This window comes from Rhinatrema bivittatum, chromosome 11 (genome assembly GCF_901001135.1).
Source record: "Rhinatrema bivittatum chromosome 11, aRhiBiv1.1, whole genome shotgun sequence".
In the NCBI taxonomy this organism is placed as follows: Eukaryota; Metazoa; Chordata; class Amphibia; order Gymnophiona; family Rhinatrematidae; genus Rhinatrema; species Rhinatrema bivittatum.
In genome coordinates this window covers 31,038,365-31,051,430 of record NC_042625.1, presented here as the reverse complement: position 1 = coordinate 31,051,430, position 13,066 = coordinate 31,038,365, and the positions used below count along the sequence as shown (strand labels likewise).

General features: G+C 42.1%; 1 protein-coding gene across 2 annotated transcripts in view; it reads right to left on the bottom strand.

Annotated features, from left to right (window-relative positions):
- The window catches only part of MYO1H (myosin IH), a 245,452-nt gene that overhangs the window by 174,347 nt on the left and 58,039 nt on the right, over positions 1-13,066 (bottom strand). Inside the window, exon 1 of one of the 2 annotated variants that reach the window (XM_029571486.1) lies at positions 6,953-7,125. The exons of the other annotated variant lie outside the window; for it this stretch is intronic. The gene's annotated coding sequence lies outside the window, so the exon portion shown is untranslated. Of the gene's footprint in view, positions 1-6,952; positions 7,126-13,066 lie in introns of those variants that run through there. 2 annotated transcript variants of the gene reach the window in all.

Sequence of the window (13,066 nt, the reverse complement as noted above, 5' to 3'; positions counted from 1 at the left end):
AACCACCTTCTCCATGATTTTGGATATAAAAGGCAGATTGGAGATGGGCCTGTAGTTTGCTGGGTCATTGTGGTCGAGGGTGGGTTTTTTCAGTAGAGGCTTCACGATGGCAAGTTTCAGTGGTTCGGGGACTTTCCCGGTGGTGATGGAGCAGTTTATAATATCTGCTATTGGCTTTGCAATGGCGGAAGGAATGGTGAGGAGAATTTTTGATGGGATGGCATCTGCGATATGTGTGGCTGGTCGCATCTTCTTTAGTATGGATTGATGGGCCTGAATGAAAAACACCTCTTGAAATAAGGGAGTAAGCGGTGATGACATCAATGTCCTTCTTTAGAAAGCTGCCTCCTTCTGATCTAGCCTCAGTCAATGGCACGTTGCTTTTTTCTTCCTTTGAAAAGTTGCCTTACTTCCATCCACTACAATGGGGACTCAAGACGACCCCTTTTCTCACGCTAAACTACATCCAAATAGCTTTCAAATGTTGGCCCAATGGGGGCAATTTTCAGTCTGTCCACATTAGGACAAAAGTTCATGAGTACAGTTTTACCCCATGGACTTTGCACCAAGTTTAAATGAGAGAGTGCGGCCATCGAAAGCCACCAGGGATGCCCACGGACATTCGCACTTATTTTTCAGGTGGGTTAATCCATCTGCGTTCGTATTATTTTCCAATTCCAGCCAAAACCCTGCCCTAAATGCAGCTTAAAGTGCACTCAGTGGGGGGAACAGCACGGGGACTTTTAGCCACGTTGCAGGAGGATAATTTTCCGATGGCCGATTCACACTCACTCTGAATAGCTTTGGAAATTGTCCTTTTCTTGGACTTGAATCTTCCTTTCTTCCAAGGATCTGCTGCTTTACCACAATGCCAAAGTGGGCAAAAAAAAAAAAAGATAGACATAATACCCAAAAGAAGGGATCATTCTCAAAAGAATCTATGTGCAGAAGCCCCGGTTTCTGCACATACATCCCCATTTGAAAATCCATCTGGAGTGAAAAGGGCGAGCAAAACATGATTTCGTGCTTCCTTTTACACACAGGGTACATAGGCGTTCCAAGGGGCGGAGTTGGATTAGGAAAAGGATTTCCGTGCATGTTTTCAATTTTCAGAAGTGCGTGCGTAAGTCTGCCCATCCCAGGCTACCCCTGCTTGAGAGCCGGTACAGCTCTGCGTGCTTAAGCTCCAGGGGCAAATGGACACAGCTCGCAAATTTTGAAAGTGGATTTCTGCGGATAAATTGGCTTTGAAAATTCTGGCTCCCGTCTGCGGGTAAAAAGTACCCGCAGATTTTACGTCTATATGGGCTCTTTTGAAAAATACCCTCTAAGAACCCCAACTTTCAAAACTCTCCACAGAACAACATTTGCGCAGGTAAGCAGGCCCTGTGAAGATTTCTGCTGGCATTTTATAAACTCTGTGGTGGGAGCTGCACAGCTTAGAATATACTATATACTTCTGCCCTGAAAGTAGGCATGATGGGTTCAGTTCCTGCAGGAACACACAGAATTCCTCTATTTTATAAAATCACACACATATATTTTATGCGGGTGATAATTTTAACAGTGCACATGTAATAACTCAGACTTAAATGTCGAGGCAGGTTTTTTTTAAATAAACAATACATGCACTCCGCTTCTGAAAATCCTTGCACATGTTCTTGAAATCACCAGCTTGCCTTCACCTCTGCCTGTTCACCCAGACCTTCGCCAGTTTGCCTCGACCCTCCAGCATTTAACTCAGATCTCCCAACCAAAAACTACAGCTAGAAGACAACGTGCGATTTCGATTTGCACAAGTCAGTTAGCAGGTGGACAAGTTTGGTAATGTAGGTGCATACACTAGTTACAAAATAGCAACTCGTGTGGGTACTTCCAAACCCCACCCTGGAACGCCCCTAAACTGTCACTTTTCCCTATTCACATTTACATGTGAAGCCGCAAAAACACACGTTCTCACGTTTTTTATACAATAGGTACTTTGGGTATTATGTCTATCTTTTTTTTTTCTCTATCATTATTATACGTTTTATGTAAACCGATACGATGTGCATATGGTTATCGGTATATAAAAACACTTAAATAAAAAATAAATATATTTCATTTTATGCACATAATCCCTGCATAACGTTTTGAAAATGACCTTCTAGAAGATGTTCTGCGGCTCATCAGCTGGGGTTTACTTTTTTAAAATTTTCTTTTGGACAGAGAGCATTTTTGTTTTACAAACATTATGCAGAAAAGCTGGGAATAGAGCAAGAAGAATTGCTTCTTGTCTTATTTCCAGTAGCCTGAACTGGACCGCAAGTTCAAGGGCCAGTGTACAAAGAATGATCTTGCAAGTGAAGATGTAAGTAAAATCCCATTGAGAAAACCCTGGCTTTCTTCAGGGTCATCAGCAGGTTGTTCCTGAGGAAGAGTAGGTGGTGGTGACACTAAGGTTGCTGGAAGGTTCAAAGTCACTGGGGACATGCTAAGCTGGGCCCATTGTAGCCTTTGTCAGCTCACCCAGGCTGATCAAATCCTGGTTTTTATCCCAGCACACACATGCAGCCTAGGTTCGAATTTGACAATTAAAAGCAGGACTGCCTCTCCATTCATTGAAATGACGCAAAATCAGGACTGGAGTTGGGGTTGAGTGGCCACCTCATATTGCATCTACAAAGCAGTAATAGCAGTTTCCCCCAGCCCTGCCGCTACACAGTTGGGTAGCTGGCTCCATATTTTCAGGACAGGCTGATCCTGATTTTACCCCATGGCCAGCATGGACTTGTAATCTTGCTTTTCTTAGGAAATCGATAGAGAAGGGCATCCCCAAACTATCCCAGGGACCCCACAACCAGTCTGGTTTTCAGGATATCCACAGTGAATATGCATGAGATAAATTTGCATATCAGTACAGGACAGGCTTAGGAAGGCCTGCAGGCCATGGGTTAAAACCAGGACTGGAACAACCTGTCCTGGAAAAAAAATGGAGCCAGTTAGCAACCCTCCCACTTGATGAGAAGTAAAATCAGCATGCGGAAACATAAGACATCCAGATTCCAGAAAGCCACCTGACGGGCAGTAAGAAGTTCATGTTCATGCTCACTAGAACTTTAGTTGCAATGAAATGCGCCGATACAGTAAAAATCGCGGCGCGCGCAAAGGACACTCTCCTGTGCGCGCAATACAGTAAATTCATTTATTTAAATTAGGGCCGGCGGCACTAGGGACACTAGCGCGTCCCTAGCGCCTCTTTTCGGACAGGAGCGGAGGCTGTCAGCGGGTTTGACAGCCGACGCTCAATTTTGCCAGCGTCGGTTCTTGAGCCCGCTGGCAGCCACGGGTTCAGAAACTGGACGCCGGCAAAATTGAGCGTCCGGTTTTCAACCCGCGAGCCGCGGGCCTATTTCAATTTTTTTTTTTTTTTTTTACTTTTTTTAACTTTCGGGACCTCCGACTTAATATCGCCATGATATTAAGTCGGAGGGTGCACAGAAAAGCAGTTTTTACTGCTTTTCTGTGCACTTTCCCGGTGCCCGGAGAAATTAACGCCGACCTTTGGGTAGGCGCTAATTTCTGAAAGTAAAATGTGGACTTGGCTGCACATTTTGCTTTCTGAATCGCACGGGAATACCTAATAGGGCCATCAATATGCATTTGCATGTAGCGGGCGCTATTAGGTTCGGGGGGGTTGGACGCGCGTTTTCGACGCCCTATTACCCCTTACTGAATAAAGGGTAAAGCTAGCGCATCGAAAACGCACGTCCAATCGTGGGTTAACAGTGCGTTCCACCGGAGCGCATTGTACTGTATTGGCCTGAAAATGAGCTTTGCATTCAGAAACACCCAAGTTAAATGTTTGCTCCTCATTTGAAGTGACTTTCAGGTACCTTTGAATGCCTCTGATAACCAAGACTCCATTTGTCTCAATGCATAACCAACAGCCTTGATACTCTTCTGCTTCCTACTACCAGCTGAGCCCCACTAATGTGATGGTTCCTAACGTTTGCCCATTCAAAGGCTGAAGCAAACGCCAGGCCCCCATCACAAATTCACAGCAGAATCTTTCCAAGTGACAACACTGCCTAAACATTTTTACATAGTTCATTTGACTTCAAACAAAATCGTTAATATTTCTGTTTCAAATGTATATACTAACTTTTATTTTTGCCAGAAAGAGGACCCAAAGCAATTTACATAATAAAGAAAGCAGTACAATACATCAAAGCAGTCTGATATAGCAAATACAAGAATCTCCAATAGAGAACTTGTTCATGTACCTTCTATATTTTTCAAACCTTCATTCTTCAGTTCTAGCTCCCTAGAATTTTGGATGGTTCAATTGTTTAAGAAAAACAGAAAAGAGCAGAGAAAAAACATTGTTCCACGTTAATGAGTCTACTGCATACTGTTACTTTCCATTGGTTGTATTTTGCTGGTTAACTCAGTGCCCTATGGATTCCTTGTAAATGCAAAAACAAGAAATTGGGGTGTGCATACACAACATGCTCATTTCGTCTTTTCTTTTGATTTATTTGTTTTGTATTCTAGCGGAAATGATTGTAGTGTGTGCTAAATTGATTTAGCATACTCCAAACCATTTTAGCATGCACTGAAAACAATCTAGCAAGTACTAAAATAACAAAAACTACAACAAAAGAAAATCTGGTTTTAGACTGGAAACACAAAATGAAAACACATTTTGCTGCTGTTTCCATGCCACTTCAAAATTAAATTTCATCTCTAGTAAGAAAATCATCTTTATTTTGTTTGTTTTTTCTCCAGGAATAACTTATGTACCCTGATGAGCAGTGACCTTGGATAAAGGTTTTTCGGTAGAGGCATGTCATTGTCTACTAACTGCTGTGCATACAGAAATGTTAATTATCACAAGCACAGGACTGCTCATAACACAGAGGGGCAAACCTAGAGTTTCCGGTTCAGTTCCCTCACCTGTCCCTTCATTGTATAACCTTGAGCAAGTCACTTAACTTCCCTGTTCTCAGATCTATGCTCCAAGCATTTTTCCTCATAGACACGATGGGAGAAAGCCTTCAGTACATAGGTCTAGACTGTATATAGTGTAACTAAGGTTTCTTAGTTAGTTATTTTCTGTTTTGTGTGTTGACCGTTTCGAATGATCTTATGTATTCCGCTTTGAATTGTGGAGTGTGCAGGTAATAAGTTTTTAAAATAAATAAATAAGGGTTCTCCCAATCTGTGTCTATGCAGAAGAGAAAACTAAGTACATTTGACCATAAATTAATTACTTTACTCATGTTTAATAGACGATTTGGGGTCCTCTGTCTGCTGTATGACATGAGGCAGATATTAATACAAAATACAATTGCTAAAAATCATTAAACTCCCCTCTCCTCCTTCCCCCACCCAAATAAAAAACAAGATAGCATCTTCTTTCAGTATCAGTATATTGCTCCTGCCTGCTAGGTACACATTTCACCCCTACTAGCAAGCAGGATTTCTGATCAGAAAAGATAAGATTACACATACTATCTGAACTTTACAACTTGAGAAAATGAGCTACAAAGCCTGAAAAAATTAGTTTGATCTGACCTAGAAAAAGAAAACAGCCATCAGATAAAGCAGTGATAATGCATTATTTATGGAGTGCTGTCCTTCTGTAACAGTTATGAAAAGTTGATCAGAAACAAATGAAATTAAAGCTAAGACATAAGATAGAAAATAAAATCCTACAATAAGGTTTTATCGTTTCACTGTAAACCGATGTGATTTGTAATTTTGCACATGAATGTCGGTATATAAAAGTTCCAAATAAATAAATAAATAAGGTGCAAATAATAGAACAATGAAGGAGAAGAATCTCTTCAGTGGTTCAAAATATACAATGAAAATACCAATGTATTCAAAACAAAATACAAAATACATATGCAAAAGCATGTGTGCTCATGTCGGAGCATTCAGAAACTTGGTGGTACTGTTCACATCCTGCCAATCACCATCCTTTTAGGTCTAAGAAGCAATGTTACCTGTTCACTTTCACCCACATACCGTCACTAAGCATTTCAAGACCTTTTGAGGTTCCCTCAGGTTGAGGAGGCTGAGGTATGGAAACCCTGGTCATCCCACGCTGTGTCTCAGTGCTTTGCACACTGGTTTCAGGCAGCCTCAGGCTGCAGCAGACAAGCAGCTCACATCAGTCCACCTCAACACTTGGACCTGCCTTTACTGCACATCTGGAATTATGCTGTAGGCACAGTGTATAAAAGCTGTTTGAGGATATCTGAGCTGCTGTGCTTGCTCTGTTATCTCCGGTAGAAAGCTATGCTATCAGTTTTCTGTGCCTCAGATAAAATAATGGTAAAACCATTCAAAGTCATCTAAAGACAAAATAATGAATGATGCATCATCTCAACAGCAAATCATTATCCATGGGGCAAGCAATAAAATGTGACATCTACCCAAGTAGAAAAAGTATGCAACAAATCTTGCATACCACTGAACCTACATCATAGACAAAACTAAATTGTAAATTTAAAATGTACTTTCACAGGTGCTGTATTTACTATTTATTCAAAGGATAAGCATCATCTATAGATAGTCATATGTGCACACATTTCTAATATTATCAAGTATAGCAAGGAACATTTATTTATTTATTTATTTTTAATTTTTATATACCGAAGTTCTTGTAGGGACTACAAATCACTCCGGTTTACATAAAACGAAGAACTGCTCAACAGAGAGCGGAGCTTTACATGGAACTGTAGAATATATGGAACAGTATAACTGGTTGATAATTTAACATAATACTAAATAAAGTGATAATAGTTTAACTGGAAATAAATAAATAAATATAATATTTTATATATAAGAAGTATAACTATTTAACGTAGCAATAAATATAAAAATAAGCAATGCCAAATAAATATATGAAATAAAGTGAATTTCTGAGCTCCAAGATAATTGTCCAGTTGCATTTCATTACCTGTCTCTTTTCTACTATCCCACTACTTTCCATGAGAGGACTTGAGGTCTTGTTTGCACAGAAAATTGGATCATCTGTAGCCTCTGTGTCTGATGATAATGTCAAAGTCGCTCTGAGCAAGACTCTACCAATAGGACAGCATTCAGTGTCTGCAGCGGAGACTGTTACAGCTTGCACAGACACTGACCTGTAAGAGCAGAGAGATCATTCAGGAGCACCGCGCAGGGTCACAAACTGGGCAGGAAACACTGCTGAGAATGTGCGTGGCAATCCCTATTCAGGACTGGGAGGGTTATAACTTCTTTAAGGACTATCATTGTGCCCCATGTGCCATTCTATTCCACAGAACTAAATGGTGATAAGTTAGAACTGCTTTCCAGATTAAAATCCTCAGGAGGAAGTCTCTGTATTGAGTTATCATCCAGAATCCAAAACTTCCCCATATCCTGGAATCAATGGTGAACAGAGACATAAAGTCAAAATAATTTTTATGGGAGATGTCTAGACTGGCTTTTGGCCATGCCATTTGTTCAGAGGAGGGGAAAAATGGAGTTCTTTGGAGCACAATATCACACCTGGTTCCCTCTCTGAATTTTAGGTACTTATCATTTACCATTTCAGTTAACTCTTTCAGTCCTGCACAGGGATTAGCAAACTATTAACATCATAAGCAGAGGATTTAATCACAATCTGGATTCACACACAGATATTATGGTCTGAAGTTGAGCCTAGAGATGGGATGGGAATATCATTTCAGAAATATGTTAAGTTCATGTTTCAGATTTTTGTTTTGAATAAAAGCATGCAGATTTTGAAGAAAGGGAACTAGAGGAGGGACTTCATTTCCTGTTACCTCTTGGAGGGCAATTTTCCAAATCCATTTACCCACGTCAATCAGCCTGCCTGAAGACAGCCCAGCTTGGTCCAGCTGAAAGTCTGTACAGGTCTTCCATAGTGCAGGTGCTTTTAGATGGACTGCCAGGAGGCACTCCCAGAGGTGGGTTTAGGTCACGCCTAGACTGGATTTTCAAATCTATCTGCATTATTTACTATTGATATTTCACCAAACGTACCCACAGAGATTTTTCAACAGGAAGGTACGAGTGCGCTTTCCCTTTGAATATTAGGGGCAAGGTCCCTGGGTACAAAGTATGTACGGACTTTGCAGCTAAGTCTGGGAGTTTGAAACTTTCCCCCTTAATGAACTAAAATGCCCAAATCATAAGAACATAAGAAATACTATACTGGGTCAAACTAAGGGTCCATCAAGCCCAGTATCCTGTCTCCAACAGTGGTCAATCCAAGTCACAAGAACCTGGCAAGTACTCAGACATTAAATAGATCCCATGCTACTAATGTTGGCAACAAGCAGTGACTGGCTATTCCTTATTGATTAATACAGTTTATGGAATTCTCCATAAATTTTCCTCCTAGTGCTTTGGTTTCTGATGAGAACACTTATCTTTCAGCCTAACGGCTCAATTTTAATAGCATTGCTAACGCCAAAATGCCCACAACGTGTATATGTCAGCTACGCATGAGCAACGCAGATTTTAAAAAGCCGCAAATTATGTGCATATTTACCTGTGTGCATATGAGAAATAAGGGGGGCGGGGCATGGGCGACGCATGGGTGTTCCAGGTTGGGGCCAACACTTATGTGCGTAACTCCGTATTTTAAAACTATAACTGCAGTTCACGCACACAAGATATCCACGCATCTTTACTGCTGTTCCTGATGAGGAGGAAGTCTGTAGATCTCAAGTTTTAGGGCTTATAGGATAGGATGAGGGGTCCGAGTCAAATGGGCAGTGTGCAGGATGAAGACTAAGAGGGGTTTGAAAGACTTCAATATTAACTGGATTAAACTGTGAAAGTGGCTCATGCGAGTGTGTTTTAAAATTTGCGTACATACATGCATAAAAGCTGACAAAGTCCTATGGAAGCCAAGCATGCTAGCTGTGCTCAAGTAACCTCTTATAATTAGGAGCATACTTACGCGTGGTTGGTGTATTTTAAAGCATATGCATTCAAGTGTGCACACAATTAATAATTCCAGTCTATCTTCGCTCACGCACCAATATGTGCATGTATGGGTGCACGCATGCTTGTTTTAACATTATCATCTAAGAGCTAAATTGCATCTCTTGTCATTAATAAGTTTCCTTTTCTTTAAAAAAGAAGTTCTAGATCTTTTTTCCACTAGAGATGTGCATTTTTTGACGCAAAAGTGTAAAACATGACGAATGAGCTTTCGTTTTGTTTCAAATGAACCAAAAAAAAAAAAAAAGTGTCATTTTTTTTGCTTTCAGGAACTAGTGCACACTAATAGCAAATAGGGCACACTATGAACAAATAGTGCACTTATTTGCAACTAGGATATACTATGAGCAAATAGTGTGCCCTATTTGTAAACAGTGTGCACTATTTCCTGAAAACAAAAAAAAAATTAAAAACTCTAAAAATTAAAAATTTCTGAAAAACAAAATGAAGATGAAAAAATTAAAGGTGAATTTTAAAAGCCTGATGCGTGCTGAAGTTAGGGAATGTGTGAATATTTCAGACCAGTGCACACCAAGTAGATTTTAAAAGCTAGCCGGATATGCATGTACTAGCCACTGCGTGCACAAATGAAAAGTTTTTAAAAGGGGTGGGGCATGGGCTTTCCAGGACTGTAACCTAAAATTTGTGTGGAAATACTTACTCGCACAGGCATGCCAGGGTCCCCTGTTGCATAACTTTACTTCTGCTATCAATGATGTGTAATTTGTAAAACAAAAAATTCTAGGCAGATCAGCAGGATTTTAAAGGTTGGGACTAACAGGGGGGAAAGGAGGCTATTACACTAGGGGGATTTGGAAGTCCTATCCTTTAACTGAGCAAACTGGATACAAATTGGGAAAATGGCCAATGGTGTGCGTGGCTTTTAAAATCCCCCCCCCCCCCCCCCAGTTACGTGGTAGAAGTGGCATTTAAGTGCACAGGCATACATCCACTTAAAATTGTGTGCACATGTGCACCCAGTCAGGCTATTTTATAATATGAGGACATATATGCGCGTATGTTATGAAATGGCTGTATCCCTGGGCTCGGGCCGACAAATGCACTTACATGTGCGCCCGCTGACCACATTGAAAGTTACCATCCCTGTGTGTGCATCTCTATTTTCCACGTTAAACCCTCTCCCCTAAAAGCATCACACAGGCTGTAAAAAGCCTTCCACCCTATATTTTGTTTTGCAAAGTTGAAAAATGAATTTCACCTATCCTAATTAACAAATGTTACCCACTGAAAGAAATACAATAGACAGAAGAATATCTGTTATCTGGACTTCCATTATCCAGAAATTCCCAATATCGCAAAAAAAAAAAAATAAAAAAAAAAAAATCCATGCAGCCTGGTTCTTCTGTAATCACCTCTCCCTCCCACAATCTCTGATCAGCTGTTTAGACTGCATGGTGCTCCCTACATTTCATCTACAGCATGCCATATGTTACAAACATGCATTTGATCTGCAACTGGGAATTGTGTGGGGTGGAGATGCATGGGCAGCTAGAGGAGCAGGTTACAAAAGAGCTGGGTCAGTTTTTGAACAACAGCTACCCTGTGAAGTGTGCTTTTTTAATCGTAAGAAGACCTCTACAGGAAGGCAGAGGTCCATGAAAGACTTTATCTTTTCCTCCTGTCAGGAAAAAGGAGCTTCAGTTAGCCAGAAATATCCATTCTCTTTTACAGGCTTGGCCCCAACTTATGCAGATAAAAGGTGTTCTAGTATATATAAAAGATAGGAAACTTCTGTGGCTCTTCTCTGTATGGCGCCTCTCTTCTTCAGTGGAAGTTAGGCAAGCAGCTTACCTCTCTTACTTGCTGGGGGAGAGGGGCCACATGGCTCCTTTCCTGCCTGGCTCCTCACTACTTCAAGGGCAAGGCAGGCAGAGAGCATGCAGACAGCCCCAAATGGCCCTGACTTCTTTTTCCTTCCTTGGGTGGATGGGCAACCGAGCTCATTCCCAGCTCTACTCTGCTTTGGCAGTTGAGCAAGCAGGGAGGAAGAAGATGGCTGGCTGCAAACTCGAGAACCACTGCTTTCAAAATAAGGTACATCAGACTGTTTGACAGCCTCCCTATAATTTGGAATTTTGAAAATCCAATCTAGTGTTATGTGCGGTGCCAGGCGAACCATGCAAATTCTGATGGTAACTCCATTCTACCATGTGGCATCAGAAAACAGTTTTGAAAGAGAAGCCCTAACAATATGACACATAACTTATTTAGCACTTTTATTTGTACATTCCTTTGTTTACCAGGTTTCTCATCCAAAACAGAAACTCCAGTGCACAGATCCTTTATGTAAAGTCTTAAGGAACTGCTCTATTTTAACAGGTACAAGGTGTGAGGCCGTGATCTCTGCTAAGCGCCACTTAATTGTTTGATGTTTCATTTGAAGTTGAAACTACTGAAGCAGGCAGTACATTTAGTGAAGGAATATAAGAGGTACTTACAGGCCTGATTTCTTAGGCATGCTAACGATTTGTTTGCACTGCTCAGAAACTTTAGCAATAACTTGTGGCGCATTGACACCGGCTAAAAAAATCAACTCTTTGCCAAAATCCCATCAAACATTTCCTGTAGGCCTGCATCCTGCATTGATATTCTTGGTACAAAACAAGCAGAGAACTGATAAACCAGGATACTGACAATCCTAAACCATGTTTGACCCTGGGAAGGTCGGGGCGGATACTACATACAACTTTCTTATCTTTACTCGTCCCTCCTATTCCTCTCCAGGAAACCTTCAGAGATTTTTTTTTGTACTTCTTTGTCTTTTTGTCAGGCAATAAATCATCAGGACTTTTATTTATTTCAAACAAGATAATATTCTTTAAAATCATATTTTTCAGGCTTTTTTTTATTTTGTCATATATTAGTCAACATTATTTATCCTTTTAGGTTGTTGAGCATGATAATGTAGACAGAGATAAACACACACACACACACACACACACACACACATATATATATATATATATATATATATATATATATATATATATATACACACATGCATGCATGCACGTGGAAGCCACAACATTTCAGAGACGAGATCCCCGGCCCCTTGATAGCTGCACTCTCTTCCTATGTCCTCCAGGCCAGGGGAAGGATATCCATAGGCTGATGGGGATTCTCCTCTTCTCCCCTTTCCATCAGAGCCAAGGAAAGTCCCAGGACAGCACCAAGTGGTCTCTTCTTCCCTGTACACTGGATTCCAGGAGGAGATTCCCAGGTCAGCTGATACTGCTCTTTCCTCCCCTTTCCACCAAGCCTGGAAGAGGGGATCACCGACCCTTTGCAGGATGATGACATAAGAACATAAGAAATGCCCTGCTGGGTCAGACCAAGGTCCATCGAGCCCAGCATCCTGTCTCCGACAATGGCCAGACCGAATTCCAAATACCTAGCAGATCCCAAAAAATAGATGGTTTTCTTGTTACTTCACCCTAGGGAAAACAATAGCGTTTCCTAATCTACCTGGCTAATAGGGGTAGATTTTCAAAAACGGCGCGTTCGTGTACTTTTGTTGGCGCTCCAGGCGCCAACAAAAGTATGCGGGATTTTAGTAGATACGCGCGTAGCCGCACGTATCCGCTAAAATCCTGGATCGGCGCGCGCAAGGCTGCCTATTCCATGTAGCCGGTGCGTGCCGAGCCGCGCAGCCTGCCGCCGTTCCCTCCAAGGCCGCTCCGAAATCGGAGCGGCCTTGGAGGGAATTCGCTATCGTCCTCCCCTCACCTTCCCCTCCCTTCCTCTACCTAACCCACCCCCCCAGCCCTGTCTAAACCCCCCCCCTACCTTTGTTGGGGGATTTACGCCTCCCGGAGGGAGAAGTAAATCCCCGCGCGCCAGCGGGCCGCTGGCGCGCCTAGACACGACCCGGGGGCGGTTCCGGAGGGCGCGGCCACGCCCCCGGACCGCCCCTGGCCAAAACCACACCCCCGGGCCCGCCCCCAAAACGCCGCATCCCGCCCCCAAAACGCCGCGCCGATCGGCCCCGCCCCACCTCGGAAAACCCCGGGACTTACGCGAGTCCCGGGGCTCTGCGCGCGCCGGTGGGCCT